Source organism: Eumetopias jubatus, unplaced genomic scaffold (assembly GCF_037043125.1).
Source record: "Eumetopias jubatus isolate StellerSeaLion01/CBP00866 unplaced genomic scaffold, mEumJub1_p1.0 scaffold_7, whole genome shotgun sequence".
NCBI classification, from domain to species: Eukaryota; Metazoa; Chordata; class Mammalia; order Carnivora; family Otariidae; genus Eumetopias; species Eumetopias jubatus.
Genome location: NW_028274813.1, coordinates 106860964 through 106879043, shown reverse-complemented (window position 1 = coordinate 106879043; position 18080 = coordinate 106860964). Strand labels below are relative to the sequence as shown.

General features: G+C 44.8%; 1 long non-coding RNA gene across 1 annotated transcript; it reads left to right on the top strand.

The window, feature by feature from the left end:
* Positions 1-5638: 5638 nt before the first annotated feature.
* On the top strand, positions 5639-17850 carry LOC114206523 (uncharacterized). Its single transcript, XR_003608666.1, has 3 exons — positions 5639-5877; positions 15286-15395; positions 17008-17850. It is a non-coding gene; the product is annotated as an uncharacterized LOC114206523 (long non-coding RNA).
* The last annotated feature ends 230 nt before the right edge of the window (positions 17851-18080 follow it).

Genomic DNA, 18080 nt, shown 5'->3' with positions numbered 1-18080 from the left:
TGAGTGCTGGGTGGGAGAACATTTGTGCATAGGCGCATCAGCGACCTGGGCACATCCGATCGCCACCACGTGTGGGCCAGCCTGCGCGCTGCGTGTGCCCAGCTAATTTACTGAAGTCCGCTCCGCAAGGTGGGGCGCACGATCATGGCAAAGGGAGGAAGTAACTGGGGAAAAAATGGACATAAAGCATCTGGAGACATGAAACACATTGCCGTAACAATAATGCTCCCTCAGAGTCCAGCACCAGCTAGGAATGCGCTGGGGCAGCCCAGAGCTCCATCCACATCCGCCAGCCCCGTCCCGCCACTTTCCATGAAATTTTGTTTCATCTTCGTGTCGGCTCCGCAACACTGTGGCATGGACACCAGGATCCACAAGCCTCCCTCTCTTTGGGATCTGGATCCCTCCCCTGGCCACCTAAGAAGTCCCTGAGGCCATGTCTGTACTGAGTGGCTCTGCCCCATGGCCACAGGGGATTGAATTAGGAGTGTGGGCAGGTGACTCAAGCTGGGCCCATCAGATTCTCTTTTCTTGAGAATTTAGAATTGGGCTGTCCTATCAAGGGAGGATCAGAAGAGTAAGGTGCGGAAGTGGAGAGAGAGAGGGACATAGGGAGAGAGGGAGAGAGAATGAATGACTAATGCAGCCGGTACGCTGAGGGCAGGAGAGTGCGTGGGGGTGGAGTTCTGGACTGGCTGCTTCCATTCAGGGGTCCCCACACTTGCCTACATCCTTAATGATAATACATTCTGGTTTCGCCTAAGCTGGCTTGGGTTTGCCTCTGTCACTTTGCATCCAAGGACTCTCCTAAGTAAGTTCCATGGTGGCAAGGACCTGGTCTTATTCTCCAGTACATGCCGGGACCTGGCACATAAAATGTGCTCAGTGTGTATTTGTCGAATGAATAAAAAGCAGAGGTTCAGAGAAGTTAACTGATTAGGACCCAAGTCACACAGGAAGTAACAGCTGGGATGAGAACTCGGTCTTCCAGCCTCACAGCATGTGCTTTTTCTGCTAGACCACTGCCTTTTACCGACTGTTACTCTTCTAGTAAAATCACAGGCAGTCAGAGCTGGAGTGGATCTGCGAGGTTAATAAGTCTGACTTTGTTTCACAGATAGGAAATTGTGAGAGAACCCAGAGTATAAGTTTTGTGGCATATCAAAACACCAAATTTTTAAAAAGATTTTATTTATTTATTTGAGAGAGGCCATGAGCACGAGTGCGCATGAGTTGGGGGAGGGGGCCAGAGGAAGAGGGAGAAGCAGACACCCTGCTGAGCAGGGAGCCCGATGCCGGACTCCTGGGCTCGATCCCAGGACCCTGAGATCATGATCTGAGCTGAAAGCAGATGCTTAACTGACTGAGCCACCCAGGCACCCCAAAACATCAACTTTTATTTTATGGATTGGTGATGTTATTTCGATTTATTTATCTTGGAGGTAGGCGGCTTATCTTGGAGGTAGGCAGCATCATGTGCCTCAGGGCTTGGGGCCATCTAAGGATCTGAATCTGGTCAAGCTGGCAGGCCACTGGGAGCAAATGCTATGACCTCAGATACAGGGTGTGTGCTTGAGTTGGGTTGAAGTTCTAGGAGTAGAAGTGAGGAATCTAAGATGTATTTAGGACTTCCGCATGCCAGACCCCATCCCAGCTACTTTGTTGTGTGGCATCTCATCACACCGCAAACCAGACTAAACCATTTTAGGTTGTGTTTTTCTATTTTTCAGATGGAGAAAGCTGAGATTCAGTATTGCTAAGTAATTTTCACAAGATTACCTCACTAATAATTACCAGAGCTGGGATTTGCACCTGGATCTGGCCTTGGGTAAATATCTGTTGAATGAATGATCTTTTGGCTCCAAAGTCCATGCCCTTTCTACTACAATTGAGAGAAAATGATGGGGAAGTCCCTTCCCCACCCCCAAAAATAATAGCTGACACTTATATAGCACTTGCTATGTACTAGGCACTGTTCCAAGCACATCCATCTATCTATCTATCTCTCTATCTATCTATCTATCTATCTATCTATCTATCTATCATCTAGATCTAAATCTCATTTGGTAGACAAGGAAACCAAGGCACAGAGGTTAAGTCACTTGCTGGGTACGTGGTAAAGCTAGCATTTAATCTGGCCATCTGGCTCCCACGTCCCTGCTCTGAACCTCCCTGAACTCTCCCGCCTGCTTCCCTCAGCTCTACCAACACAGTGTTTTGCTCTTTTATTTTGACTAGTTTGAGAAGCGTGTGCTGATACCTTAAAGCTGGTTTGTTTGCATTTTTCTCATTTCTGGTGGAGTTATGTACTTTTTCACATTTTGATCTACCATCTGTACTTCCTGTATAAACTGTCTGTTCATCTCTTTTGCTGCTTTCTGAGTGGAATCTGGGCACTGATTTTAGCTTTTTGTGAAAAAGCAAAATTTAATATATTTTCGATGTATCAGTGGTTTATTTTTTTCCAGGCTGTTATTTTCCTCTTGTGATTATCCTGTGTTTTATTCAACAAAAATCTCCTATTCTTTAACTTGAAAATCTTTTCAGTTTCTGGTAATGGATTCTTTTCCAATGTGATAACCATGGAATTGTAGATTCTTGAGGTTGTTTAATGGTTTTTCAGAGATGCACAAAATCTCATCTGCCATTTATTACAGAAAACAGTATACGGTGTAACTCTTCTCTGTATTCATTATGATTCTCTCCCAAATATTTATTATATAGTAATTCCTTTCTTCATTGTTGGATTACTTGAACTTTTACTACTTATTGGATTGATTTTGGATCATTTCATTGCTTCCACTAATTTTCCCCCATTGTTGCCATATGGTTTGGATAATTGTCACTTTGTAATATGTTAGGAAATCTGGTAGGGTAAATTTACTATCATACCCTTTAAAAGGGAAGCTGTAGTCTTTTTAACTATTAAATCTGGTAACTGAACATCACTATTCATTTACCAAGTTCTTATTATGTATCCCTTGGGATCCTTAATAGGTGGTGCATTAAAGCTATATAGAATTCAAGGAGAAATGTTGGCTTTGCTGTTTATGATCCTCTTGCCTGGAGTGGATGGGCTGTCCATTTATTTTTGCCTTCCTTTATTTCTCTCAACAGGGTTCTAGAACCTTCTTTGAAGAACACTTTTGGCTTGAAGGAAACTTGTGTTCAGGTATTGAATGTTGGATGTTAAATGAAGCTAACACTCTTTCCTGTGCATTTTCTATCTATGCAGCACTGGTCCATGGGCCAGAATGGGCACTCTTGGTGCATGAGATGGTTTCACGACTTGGAAACTGGGGCCTCGGGTTGGAATGTAGCAGCTGGATGGCTGCAGGCAGTGGAAGGAAGGTTCCCTGGGGGACGGAGCCGTGGGTGGGCACACCCTTGGGGCCCATGGGAGTCCTGCAAGAGGGAGGCACCCACTGGGGAGTGAGACCACATGACTGTCACAGAGGGCCTGTGCAGGGGGTGGGGTGGAGTGCCAGAGAACTGCTTGATCCTGGCCTTGAAGTTAGACTCTTGATGTTAGCTCCAGATGAGATGATTTACACAATCAGCGGGTCCTTCTGAGAGCCCGTGGGCTACAGGGATGACATCTTCCGAATCTCTCTTATGCTCTTACCCCAAATGCCCTGCAGTATCTCAAAGTTCGTTTCGGGAGGAGGACGGAGTCTAACTGCTCTTTAGTGCCTGCGATGCATACCAACTCCTGTGCTTGAACTTCTGTTCTTGCTCTCTTGTGTAGTATCCACTGTAGCCTAATGAGGGAAGGGCCATTACACCAGTTTTGAGAGGAGGAAGCTAAGGCTGCAAGAGGTTAAGGGCAAAGCCCAAAGGCACACAGCTACTAACTTGTAGACCCTGCAGTTGAGCTCAGTGTTGCCTTCAAAATCCATATTCCTTCCATCCACCATCCTGTTCTTTATATCGTATAGGGGCTCAGTGAGTGGCTGCATCACTTGGGAAGGAGTGAAACACGGGCGAATCCCGAGTCTTGGCCAGGCCATTCATGCATGTGCCCATTCGTCCCCTCGCACACCCCGTAAGCATGTGTCATGTGTCAGTTGTGCAGGCCACTTCTCCCAGGTGAAGTCATCCACTCCCCGGCTTCCCCCAGCAATGACTCTGCCATCTGTCCTTCCTACCCAGACTTCTTCCCCGCACTTCACACTTGCACAGCCACCTTGCTGTGGGTGCATGTACGGGCTGTCTCGTGTTCACACGTCAGGAGGAACTGCCCATTTCTCCTTCATCTCCCACACCTGTTGTGTTCCTTCTCAGTGAGCAAGGCCACCATGCATCCTCCCTCTTGTTCATTCCGTATTTCCAATTTTTCACGAAGCCTTACTGATTTTCTCCCCAAATATGGTTCAATGTGTGTCTTCCTCTCTGCCTCAGCAACCACCCCGTTGGGCTGAATCCTGCCCAGTTGGTGTGAGTCTGCCCCTTGGCTACCTTCCCCGCAGCTTGACCTGATTTGGCATCCCTTGTGTTTCCGGTGGACCTTTCTGAGCTGTGACTGGACACCTTCCAAAGCTGAGAAATACAAATCCAAATTGGACTTCTGGGACACCTGGGTGGCTCAGTCGCTAAGCGTCTGCCTTCAGCTCAGGTCAGGATCCCAGGGTCCTGGGATCAAGCCCCGCATCGGACTCCCTGCTCGGCTGGGAGCCTGCTTCTCCCTCTGCCTGCCGCTCCCCCTGCTTGTGCTCTCTCTCTCTGGCAAATAAATAAATAAAATCTTTAAAAAAAAACACAACCAACAAATTGGACTTTTGTGCAGCCATGTCAATCCCTTCCAAGGGGGAACTGGCCTGCTATTGCCACCTGCTCAAAGGGCAACCGTGTTTTGGGCCCCAGCCCCTGATTGAACCAGGGGTGACCATCTGGCTGGCTGGCTAGCTGGCTGGCCAGCAACGTGTCAGATGGCGTAGGGTAAAAGAGGCACGTTGGGTCAAGCAGATTCCCTTGAGAGAATGTGAGCAAAGAAATATTAAGAGCATGGAGAAGTCAGCAGTGGAAACAGACTAAAAAGTCATGAAACAGAGCTGGTTCTGGAGAAACCACTCTTCGGCTCTTGGGCAATGCAGAGTGTGCATGAGAAGAGGAAGAGTGTCAGCACAGAGAGGAGGATGGAGTAACGCCCATGAGCCGTGAAGAGGAAGCTGTAGCTCAGAAATGGGATTCCTGACATGGAATACTTTTAGCTTTAGGGAAAACTCCCCACGTAGTCCTTATTTTCTTGTTTTGCTACAGACCAGCAAAGATCACAGTGGGGTGTTGGAGGTCCCCCAGTCTGGCTCACATCAAACAAACCCTCCTTCAGACCGGGGCGGGGGGGGGAGGGCGGTGTGTGTGCGGGGCTCGAGAGAGAGAGGCGGCGGAAGTATTGCAGAACTAGAGAAACAGCCTCAGATCTTCCCTCTGGGGAATCCAGACAATAGCAGCAGCTGCCTCCTTTCAACTGCGATCTCCCCGCGCGTGGCGAGGCACGGAAGCTCCATTTCAATATTTAGACTTCAGTGCTGTGGAAGTCCATGGTGTTTGTTATGCTGGTGGCTGGTGTTTGGAGAAGCACATTGTCTCAAAGGCTGAGATGCCTGGTGCTCCCAGGTTGGCCCATTGTCTCCTGAAGCCCCGCCAGTCTGAGATCACAGGCCTGTTCCTGCAGGCACTCTTTCTGATAAGGCCCCAGGAGGTTGAGGTTGACCTAATTCCCTGCCGGAAGCTGGTTCCCTGACTCTGGGGGTCAGGTGCCAGGGCCGGCCCCGAGACTGTTGGTGCCTAAAGAAGGGGTTCACAAGCATGGGCTCCAGAATCAGACCCCGGGGATTTGTAAACTGGCTCCATCCCTTACCAGCTATGTGAATTTGGGTAAGTCAATATCTCTATGTCTCAGTCTCCTTATCTGTAAAATGGGGATAGGAAGTATCTACTTCATTGAGTTTTATCATGATTAAAGAAATGTAGTAGGCTGATCTATATGAAATTGTCACTCTGGTTGTCTTAAACTGGCTTATCCCAATATAATTGTGACTAAGGCATAACTGCTTAATAAATGTTAGCTAAAAGTATAAGAAAGTATATGAACATTTATGATTATTTCAGCCCTTCTTGGACAGCGAGGAGCAACCGTTTTTGACCAGGCCTTGCCCAGACCAGTACAGAGAAGCAGGTGGCGCTGAGGCCCACTTTTGGGCTGTAGGCACCAGGAGACTGTGGGTTTTCCTCTAGTAATAGGTCCGGCTCTGCACTACTTGGCTGTGTTTCTTCCCCTCTGAGCTTCTTCCTCTGACAAAAGTCATGACATCGGATGAACTCATAAAACCCCTTCTAGCTCTGATTATCTGATTCTGAGTGTTCTCAGAGCATAGCAGCCTCCCTCCCCCTTTCAATTCTGAGCCCTTTGTCCCTGACACTTGTTTGCCACTTGCAAATTAACAGCTGTAGGACCTAGTCTCCCATTTGCCCCTGGGTTACCGTTATGTCTAGATAGCCTGTGGCAGCCTCTGTAGCCTGTGACAACATATCAAGGCCATGGTTCCTTTTGTTGCCCAAAGTACCGCATAGGCCACCTCCAGCTTCACTATAAGAAATACAGGCTTTTTCACTTCACCTTCCCAAATGATAACAGTGACTATCCCTTCTTTACCACAGTCTGTATATCAGGCGTTGTTCCAGGTGCTCATAGGTATTAAGCCATTTAAACCCTCACAACAGCTCCATAACGCATGTCCTGTGATCCCCGTCTTACTGCCGAGGAAACTGAGGGACGAAGTATCTCGCCCAAGGTCACGTTGCCAGCAAGTGGCAGAACTGGGATTTAGACCAGCGTGCGTGTTCTCAGCCACAAACTCTTCCCTCGTGGTAGTCCCTAGAAATTTTTTACCTGTTCCACACACCTCTTTTGCTCTCACGTGCCACCTGATCCAACAATCTGGCTCCAGAACCTTGTCCCACTTGGTGACTCATTTCTAGCCAGTCACACCCTTAAAATCTTGAGAGGTACAGCGTGCAGCAGGCTGGTACTTACAGGCGCCACCCTTGATCCTTCTGAAGTGTTGACAAAGGATGTCACAGTCATACCCTCCTCTGACTTCAACTTTAGACCATGATTTCCTGAGAGATAGCTGCATTTGATCTTCACTCAGAAGCCATTTCATAATTTTAGCATTGTTTGCTATCTGAAGAGCTGGGAATCTTCAAAAACCCCAAGGCCTCTCTCCTTTTTTTTTTTTAAGAAAATTTTTCTTCAGCTTATGTCTCTCCTCTAGCATTTTAACTATAAGCAGCAGGGAACCAGGCAAAACCTTCCAGAGTGTGGGTGGAAGTCGCCTCAGCCCAATTACCCAGTTCATTTGCATATAACTGCAGGTGCAGTGTTGCTAAACTTTCTCCAACTACAAATCAAGAATCCCCCTTCCTCCAATTTCCAAGAACATGCTCCTCACTTGCCTGTAAGCCCTCACAAATAGCCTTCTCAAGGTCCTCCCATCTCCATCCAGCTCATCGCTCAATTCCAAAAACACTCACAAATTTTGAGTTTTTGTTTGATGGCCTTGGCCCACTTCCAGACACTGAAACCATTATCAGTTATCTACTGCTTTGCAACAAGTTACCACAAAACTGATCCACCTAAACAAAAGCCACTTATTATCTCATGTGATTTCTGAAGTTCAGGAGTCTGGAGTTGCTTAGTTAGGTGGTTCTAGCTCAGGATCTTCCATGAGGTTGTGGTCTATTTGTTGTCTAGGGCTGCAGTCATGAAGATTCGTGGTCATGAAGATGGGGAATTCACTCCTAATATGGTGTCTTTCATATGGCTGTTGGCTAAAGGTTCAATTCCTCACTGGCTCTTGTCAGTAGGCCACAGTTCCTTGGCACATGGGCCTTTCCACAGGGCTGCTTGGTATGCTATCTGGCTTCACCCAAGACAAGTGATTCTAAAGAAAGAAACCAAGATGGAAGCCACAGTGGCTTTTTATTGTCTAGTCTCTGAATTCACACACTACCACTTCCTCATTATTTTATTGGTCATACAGACCAATCCAGATACACAAAGACTAGCAAGGACATGGACACCAGTTAAGTGAGGATCAGAGGAGCCTTCTTGGAGACTGGCTACCAATGGTCTTATAATGCTAAAACATTGAATGTGTTCCCCTAAGACCTAGAATAGGACATGGATGTGTATGCTAACTACTTCTATTCAACATCACAGTGGAGTTTCTAGCCAATACGACAAAGCAAGAAAAAGAAATAAAATGCACTCATATTGGAAGGGAAGAATTGAAATTGTTCATTTGCAGATGACACAGTCATCTGGGCAGAAAATTATAAGGAATCTACAAAAAAGCTACTAGAACAAATAAGCGAATTTAGGAAATTCACAGAATACAAGGTTAATATTTTTGATAATCACTTAAACTTTCATAATTACCAATGAGTGATTGGGAATTAAAATTTTTTAAAAACCCAAAAATATGGTTTAATGAAAAGAGAAGCACATTTATCTGCAGCTGAGTAGTTTTGTCAGCCTGCTTCCTGCCAGGAGAATTTGAGGAGTCCAAATGGCCTCTTTTCATTTTGTACTATCTCTGTCCCTTTCAGCTTAAACTGGCAGTATTTCTGCTGATATAATTCTTTTAAAACTTTGTGTGTCATCAAAAATAAGAAATCCTTAGGGATACATTTGACAAAGATGTGCAACACTTATAAACTGAAAACTAGATAGCATTGCTGATAGAAATTCAAGGTGACTTAAATAAATGGAGATTATTTTTGTGGATCAGAAGACTCAGTATTATTAAGGTGTCAGTTCTCCCAAAGTTGATCTATAGACACAATGCTATTCCGAACAAACCATAACTGTATTCTTTTTTGTAGGAAATGGCAAGCCAACTCTAAAGAAGACCTATAATAGCCCAAACAATTTTGAAGAAAAAAGATGTTGAAATTATACCCATCAATTTCCAAATCTATAAAGTTACAGTAATCAACACAGTTTGGTATTGGTGTCAAGAACAAAGAGTCCAGGAATAGACTCACATATATAGGTCATTTGATTTTTTTAAACAATCTTATTGAGGTATAATTCATTTGTCATATAACTCACCATTTAAAGTGTGCAACTCATTGTTTTTTAGTATAGTCATAGATGTGTAAACATCACCACAATCTAATTATAGAATAGGCTCATCCCCCTCCCCCACAGAAATCCCATACCTATTAGCTGTCACTCCCCATTCTCCTCCACCACCACGCAATGCCCAGCCCTAAGCAACCACAAATCTACCTTCTGTTCCTATAGATTTGCTTATTCTGGACACTAGATATAAATGGAATCATACAATATATGGTCTTCTGTGACTGAATTCTTTCACTTAACGTAACGTTGTCAAGGGTCATCCATATTGGAGCATGTATCAATACTTCCTTTTTATTGCCAAATCATGCTTTATCGCAAGGATACGCCACATTTCATTTATCTTTCTATCACTAATAGACATTTGGGTTGTTGACACTTTGGGGAATAATGCTGCTAGGATCATTCACGTACAAATCCGTATGGGGATATATGCCTTCATTTCTCTCTGGTATATACCTGAGAAGGGAGTTGCTGGGTCATAGGGTAACTCTGTGTCTAACCTTCTGAGGAACTGCCGGATGGTTTTCCAGAGCAGCTGCGCCATGGTGCATCCCCACCAGCAGTTCAGGGGAGTTCTGCTTTCTCTGCTTTCTCACCAACACTTGTTATTGTCCATCTCTTTTACTGCAGCCATCCTAGTCGGTGTGCATGTTTGTCATATATATATATATATATATATATATTCTCTCACCACACAAACAAATGTAACTATGTGGGGAGATCTATATGTGTGTATGTGTATATGTATATATATGCATACATATGTACGTACGCATATATATATATATGTATATATAAAACACACATACACAATGGAATATTATTCAGCCTTTAAAAAAAAAAGGAAATCCTGTTATTTGTGACAATGTGGATGAACCTGGAGGACATTATGCTATATGAAAAAGCCAAGCACTGAAAGACAAGTACTGCGCAGTCTCATTTATGTGTGAAATCTAACAAAGTGAAATATGCAGAAGCAGAGGGTGGAAGGGTAGAAGTCTGGTTACCATGGGCAGGGAGGAGGGAAAATGGGGAGATGTTGATCAAGGCACACAAAGTAGCAGTTAGATAGAATGAATAAGTCCAGAGATCTAATGTAGAGCATGGTGACTATAGTCAATCATACTGTATTAAATACTGGAATACTGCATTGCTAAGAGTAGATTTTAGGTCTCTCACCACGCTTAAAAAAGGTAACTATGTAAAGAGATGATATATGAACTATCTTGACTATAGTAATCATTCCGTGTGCTTATGTGTGTGTATGTATCTACATATAGAGTCACAAACATATACATATAAGAACATCATGATGTATGCATTCACTGTAAACAATCATTATTTAAAAATAAAATAATTTTAGGGGCACCTGGGTGGTGTCCAACTTTTGGTTTCAGCTCAAGTCACGATCTTGGGTCGTGAGATCAAGCCCGTGTGGGGCTCCATGTTCAGCATAGAGTCTGCTTAAGACTCTCTCTCCCTCCCTCTCTGCTCCTCCCCCAGCATTCGCTGTCTCTCTTTCTCTCTCAAAGAAACAAATAAATCTTTCAAAAAATAATAAATAAAAAATTTTTAAATAATTTTAAAAATAGATAAAACTGGTTCACAGTGAAGTGTTTAACATACACCTACCATATAGTCCAGCTATGCCATTCCTAGGTGCTTACCCAAAGGAAATAAAAACATGTCCAGAAAAAGACATGTACATGAATGTTCATGAAATATTATACACATGAGTCTAATTATCATGAAGTCTATTTCACAAGTAGTTAATGAGGTCCTTCCAAAGTAACATTATTTATTAGGCATTTGTGCTCCGATGGATCCTTAGCTTAACATGGCGATTTTCTCCAACCTATGATTGCTAGCTGAAACTCACAGAATACATTAAAGTATAATGTGAGCAAAACCAATATAACTACACTAAGAGAAATCACAATGAAATGGAAAATTCAATCATGATCCACTTTTTCTTGACAAATCAACTCATGTATTTTTCCTTCTTCCCATCTGGTACTTGTCTGCATGCATAAAACATTTCTCATAGTTGTAAAACTCCAGTTTTGCATTTGGCTTTTGAAAAACAATTGTAATACTATAAACTATTTTCCATGTTGCTACTTAGTCTTCACAATGACTTTTAAATGACCGTGTTGTTTACTTTGTGGGTCTACCACTCTTTAATATGTCCCCTATTGCTGGACATCTATAGGTTTTAAAAAAAATATCCTACTAGAAAAAATGTAGTTAACATCTTCATGTATAAAACATTTTCTTTCTTTCTTTTTTTTTTTTTTTTGGATTACTTCCTTGGGATAAATTCCTAGAAGTGGGATTATTGGATCAAAACATATGAACACTTCCATAGCTCTCAAAATATACTGCTAAATGGATTTCCATTCATTTATTCAGCAAATATTTATTGAGCACTTTCTTCTTGCCAGACATTGATTAAGTATTAGGATCACAATGGTGAGGAAGAATATACAGTCTGCATTCATAAGCCCTACACCTAGCTGGGGAGACAGACTCAATCAGGTCATCACACAGATGGATAAAATTATAGCCATGCTAAGCATTACTAAGGAGACAGGCATGGGGCTGTAAAAGTATTTCATGGTGGAACCCTACTTTGGCTGGTGGTTAATGGAAGGATTTCCTAAGGAAAAAGTGATTGAGCTAAGGACTTAGGGATGACTAGGAGCTAATTAAACCAAAGGGGAGGAAAGAATAGCATTCTGGACAGAGGAAACGGCACGTACGAATGGGTTTTGGCTGAGTTAAGAAGACCACAATAGCTGGAGCTCAACAAGCTGGTGGCGCCAGGGGCAAGACCCAGGCAGGGCCTGTGGGCCCTGCAAAGGCGTTGGTCTTTATTCCGAGAGCAGTGGGACCATCTTGAACTGGATATGTGCTTCGAAATACTCACTCTGGCTGCAGTCCATGACGGCAGGGAGTTTGAGCAGGGAGATGGGGTACCAACGGGCAGCTGTTGCAGTGGTTGAGACGGAAGATGGTAGTTGCTTAGATGAAGAGAGTGGGAATAGAAATGGAGAGAAGTGGGCACAAGCAGGAAATATTGAGGAGGTAAAATTGACAAGACTTAGTCGTAGATCTGACTTAAGATGTGTGGGGGAAGAGGAAGGAGAAGGAAATAAGAACAACAGCTAGATTTCTGGTGTGAGGAACAGGAAGAATGTGGTGCCGATCACAGACACAGGGAACGATGGAAGTGGACCAGAACTGGGGTAGGGTGCTGTACACAAGGAGTGCAGGGTGTCTGTGAGATTGGCAAGAGGAGCTATCAATTGGCGGTGGGACCGCGGGTCTGAAAACCAGACCAGAGTTTGGGTCAGAGCCATGAACTTATGAATTGGCCACGTATGGATAGGGACGAAAGCCACAGGGGTGGACGAGCTTGCCAAAGGGGAAAGATTGAGGGTGAATGTGGTCTAGATCAAGTGAGTGAGGAACTCCCACTTTCATGGCCAGGTGGACCGGCCAAGAAGACTGAAAGAGATATGGGAGGGAAACCAGGAGGACATGATGTCACAGAAGCCAAGGGAAGAACATTACAGGAAGGAGAGAGGGGTCACCAGTGTCAAGTGCTGCCAGGAAGTCCCAGAAAATGGGTTCAGATCAATGGTGGACCTTGGCAAGACCTTTAATGATGGCGACAAGCAGAAGGGAGAAATGGCTAGGACATAAAGACAGGGGGATGGCATGTCTATACAACCCCTTCCAGAAGGGTGGCTGAGACAGGGGTGTAGGAGGACAGCCGGAAGAAGCGGAGTGAGAGCTTGAGGGAGGGCTTTCAGTTTTGTATTTCTTTCCAGAAAGGAGGACTTGTGTGTAGGTTGAATGCCAATGGGAAAACTCAGGTTGAGAGCAAGTGGGTAAATGTCAAGAGAGAACTGACCATTGATAACCCAGTCCCTGAGTAGGTGGGAGGGGATAAGGTCCGAAACACTGGTGGAGGGGTTGGCTTTGGGTGGGAGAAGGAACACCTCCTTTCTTGTAACAGGGCTGTACCCATTTATACAACCTCCAAGGAGGACTTAGAAGAGCCCAGCATTTGATTAATGCTCTGCTGCTGTGGTCCTGAAATTATGAATAATTTTTGAACAAGAGACCCCACATTTTCAGTTTATACCAGGCCTGCAGATCATATGGCTGGTCCTGCTTCCAACAATATCAGAGCTATTACTTTTCCCCAGACCTCACTGGAATGGAATATAATCATCTAAACCTTTTTGTTATGGCTGCTAATTTAACAGGTGGAAATGTGCACCTCAGTTGTTTTAATTTGCATTTCTTTGACTACTGGCCAGGTTGACTGTTTCCTCATGCCTGTTTACTAACCAAATTCCTTTTTGTGTTAACCGGCCTGTGTCCTTTGCCCATTTATGGTGTTTTCAAATGCCACAAAACAGTTTCCTATGTGGGAATGAAGCACGAATTGATTGCAATGTATGGAGAAAGAGTTTGCAATAGAAACAATATGGGGATCCAAGAAGGCAGGCCCAGGCCAGGGGTGCCTTGGGAAGCAAAGATCCTCCCTGTCAAGGCAGTCCCACTGGTACACGTGCATGGTACAACGTATACAACGGTACGTGTGCATGGTGCAACGTATACAACGATACAACCAAGTATCTTCACATCCAGGCATTCCTTCAGTCCCCTGCCTGAATTTGGGAACTCACCACGCTGTGCTTTCCCTGGGTTGTTCCTCCTGCCTGGAGTGCCCTTTTCCCCTTGACTTCCCCATCACTAGACTCATGGCATTCTATTCATGTTGCTATTCAAACATATCTACGTCACATTTTACTGTAATTATTTGTCTTCTCTCTGTTTCCCCTTCTGGGCCATGAGCTACAGATGATCTTTCCTCCCCACAATGCCTCACATGGTATCTGCACACACCAGGTGCTCAGCTTCTGTGGGTAAGTGAATGAAATCAACTGATGAGTGGTTTGTATACAAGGCTCTCTGGACCGATTGCTTCTCCTTCCCATTTCTTTTACCCTTGACCACATCTGAGCAGCATGTCCCATCTGGGACATCAACTTTAAAGACTGAAGAACAAGGTCCCTAGCTAGCAAGGGAACGAGGACACTGTCATCGGATATTTGAAAGATGGCCGGTTTCTCATCATGGTAGAGGGGCAGGTGGGTGGGACATCAGAACTTGCATATGCTCAAATCCAGCTCTGTCACTAGCTGTGTAATTAGGGCAAGTGACTTAATTCCCTAGTCTTTGCATCCATCGAAAGGGACTGGCTTATTTCACCAGGGTGTTGGGAGAATGAAATGAGATGAACTATGAAAGATCACATAGGCCAGCACTTAGAGTGGAGTAGGTGCTCATTAATCCAGAGCTGATTTAGAAAACTGCCCTGTAGATACCTCTACAGTGGTACCAGTGGGTGGGAGATACAAGGAAAAAGATTCCAGCTACAAATTTCCAACAGTCAGGGCTAACCTAAGATGGAAAGGGCTTGTTGGAGGAGAGAAGCTCCCTGTCAGTAGAGATATGAACATAAAGACGGAAAATGTAAGGGGAATTCAGGCATCGTGTTACAGGTTGGACTAAGTCATCATTAGGTGCCATCCAACCTTGAGGAGCTTGGATTCTGTGACTGATACTGGAAAGTCCACCATAGTAGATATCTACTGGATGCCCTCAAACATCTATTCTCCTTCTTCTGCTTTCTTAAAAGGTCCATAGCCTCCTCACCAAGTCAATCAGTTCATTTTATTCCACAGTCACAGAAACTGCTTCAGAAATAGGCATTTCAAGCCAAGAAGATACAAAGAGGTGTTTGCTTGAGGCTCTGGAGAAGTACTATACTCTTTCATCTAGGTGCTACCAAACACAGCAAAAGAGAACGTGAACAAGAGAGAGGGAGGAAGAGTGAGAGAGAGGAAAAGCGAGATTTAGTCTTAGCATAGGGTTGTCAGATAAAATACAAGACACCTTCTGAAATCTGAATTTCAGATAAACAAATAATTTTTCAGTTAAATATGTCCCAAATATTGCGGGAGACATATCTATACTAAAGGAAAGTATTCATTGTTAATTTGAAACTTAACTAGACATCCTGTCATTTTTTCCTGCTAATTCTGACAACCCAGTGTGTCCATGGAGGGCAAAAAAGACAGACCAGAAAGAAACTGGATCCCTGTGATACTGTTGAGCCACTGGATCAAGCCTTGCCTGAAGCCCACACTTTTGAAATTTTCAGGTACATAAAACAATAAATTGTCTTTATTATTTAACTAGATTTGAGACTAGTTTCAGTCCTCAGGACCTTCCTTGTCCTAATGGGTTTATCAAAAGCTGAAAGCTTTGATCTTACTGGGATGCAGATCTTGTTAGGAGAAGGCTTGCTTGGCACTCTTAGTCTGGCTCCCCTACTCAGGAACTTCTGCAGGGCTCTATCCCTTCTTGTGATGTTAATTTTATGTGTCAACTTGACAGGGCCATGGGGTGCCCAGATATTTGGTTAAACGTTATTCTGTGTGTGTCTGTATGGGTGTTTTCAGATGAGATGAACATTTGAATCAGTAGACTAAATAAAGCAGATTGTGCTCCCCAATGTGAGTGGATCTCATCCAATCCACTGAAAGCCTGAATAGAACAAAAGGGCAGGGTACATGAGAATTTGCTCTTTGTGCTTGCCATTAAGCTGGTGATTGGTCTTCTGCCTTCAGATTTGGACACAGACAGGAGCTCACATCATCGGCTCTTCCAGTTCTTAGGCTTTTGGACTCACGCTGAAATTATACCATAGGCTCTCCTGGGTCTCCAGCTTGCTGCCTGCAGATCATGAGACTGCTTAGCTTCTATAACCACATGAGCCAATTCTTTATTATATATATATAATATTGTGTGTGTGTGTGTGCACGTGTGAGCATATACACACAATTACATATATATGTCCTGTTCATTCATATCTAGAGAGAGATATGCACACACACATTTCCTATGAATTCTGTTCCTTTGGAGAACCCAGACTAGCTAATACACTCCTCTACTCAGACAAGCATCCCTACAGACACTCACTAGGCTAACTCGGTCTTTATTTTTAGAACGAGACCTTTACGAGAAGCACAGTTTTGTCTTCAGCTTCATTCCCCACCCCCCCACCCGAAGCGGTCTGAGCTGAGGCCAGCTCCCTCCGAGAAGTCATTACCACCCAGTGGGTGCTGCAGCCTCAGCCCTGAACACAGACTGGCCAGTGTCTGCTTGGCTCCGGGGCAGTGAGGAGCTGCCTTGGGACCGACAGAAAACTGACCAGCTTGTTTTGCTTTGGGACCAGAAGAAACCAGCTCCTTTTAATTCTCAATGGCCAGGCTTGGAAATCTAACTTGCCAGAGGAGAGGAAGGGGGCAGAAAAGCAGTCCTTTGGGGGAGGTTCTGGCCAGGACATTCAAACGGCAGGATTTTGCTGGAAACTATGCTCCCTAGCCAAGACCAGGTGGAAAGATCAATTTGGGCTTTATGAATTAGTCCCTTCATTTTTCTGGGTCTGCTTTTCCTCATCTGTAAAACATCTGGGGCCATCAGGCTGTGTCGTGGATATGTCAGGGCCCAGGGCCCAAGAAAATGATATGGGGTCCCAGTTACTTGGGCTTGGGCCTGAGGCAGGGGCGGGGTCAAGGGCAGGGGGAACAAGCCAGGCATGAAGCAGGCGCAAGTACAAGAATAGTGGCCACAACTTTGAAACCAGCATGACTTGTGATAACGGGCTGTGCAAAACTGTGCTGCTTTCAACAGCCCCGTGACCTACCTCCCTCCACGTCTGACCTACCTTGCCCAGTTCCTAATACTCAACTCCATTTACACCCCCACAGATCTTGTGTTTGGTATCGAGGCACATTGGTTGCAACATCTTACATCCTCCAAGGATGCTGATTTAGATCTGCTCTTTGGCCCTTCCTGCTTAGATCCTCCTCAGGTAAGATACCCAAACCCTGAAGTATTAGTTAGGTATTGCTGCTGTGAAAAATAGACCCAAACATATCATGGGTGAACAGAAAAGAAATTTATTTCAGTCTAGGGTGCTTCTAGCCTGGGTCCAAGTGTGGTGAATGTGGGGACATCCTTGTCCATGAAGTCATTGGAGATGTTGGCTGATGGCGGCCATAGCATCTTTAAAATGGCTTCCAAAGTCATGCCATGGGATCACTGGCAGTTGACCAACAGTAAGAGTGTGGAAGGCTTTTAATGGTCAGGCCTGGAAAGAGCACCCCTCTGTCACTCTTCATTGATCAGAACCATGTTGCATGGCCTCATCCAACTCCAAGGATGGAGTCTAGCTGTGAGCCCAGGAAGAAGAGGCAGTGGGCTTGGTGAACGGCTAGCCAGTCTCTGCCAAGCCCGACTTCAGCCCACTGGCATCTCTGGCAGCCTGGGCTCATGGCCCACCTTGGCTCAGATGCTGGGCTCAGCCTAGGGTTCCTGAAACTCCTCTGACTGGAAATGGGAGTGGTTTGGGATTTGGGGAAGTGCCATTTCTATCTTGGATGGATTAAGTGGAAGGGTGTAGAGCAGTGAGCAGGGCAGGATGTGGCACCTTCACCACGGTCACAAATCACCATCATGGACCACATGGCCCCCAGGCCTATGGAATCTGTCTTTCCTTGCAAGGTGAGGACAGTCATGGGGACAAGCTGGCTGGTGAGCTCCCCAGAAGGAAGCGTTTTTCAGTCCCATGGCTCTGACATTTCCTGGGAAACCTGTGTGTGTGTGTGTGTGTGTGTGTGTGTGTGTTTGACCGCACAAAATAATCACAACAATGCAGAGGTATTATTATCCCCATGTGACAGGTGAGAAAACGGAGGCTCAGAGAAACTGGTTTTTCTAGGTGCAAATTGTAAGCCAGGGTTTGGAAACAGGTCGTCAGGCTCCATATCGCAAACTTCTT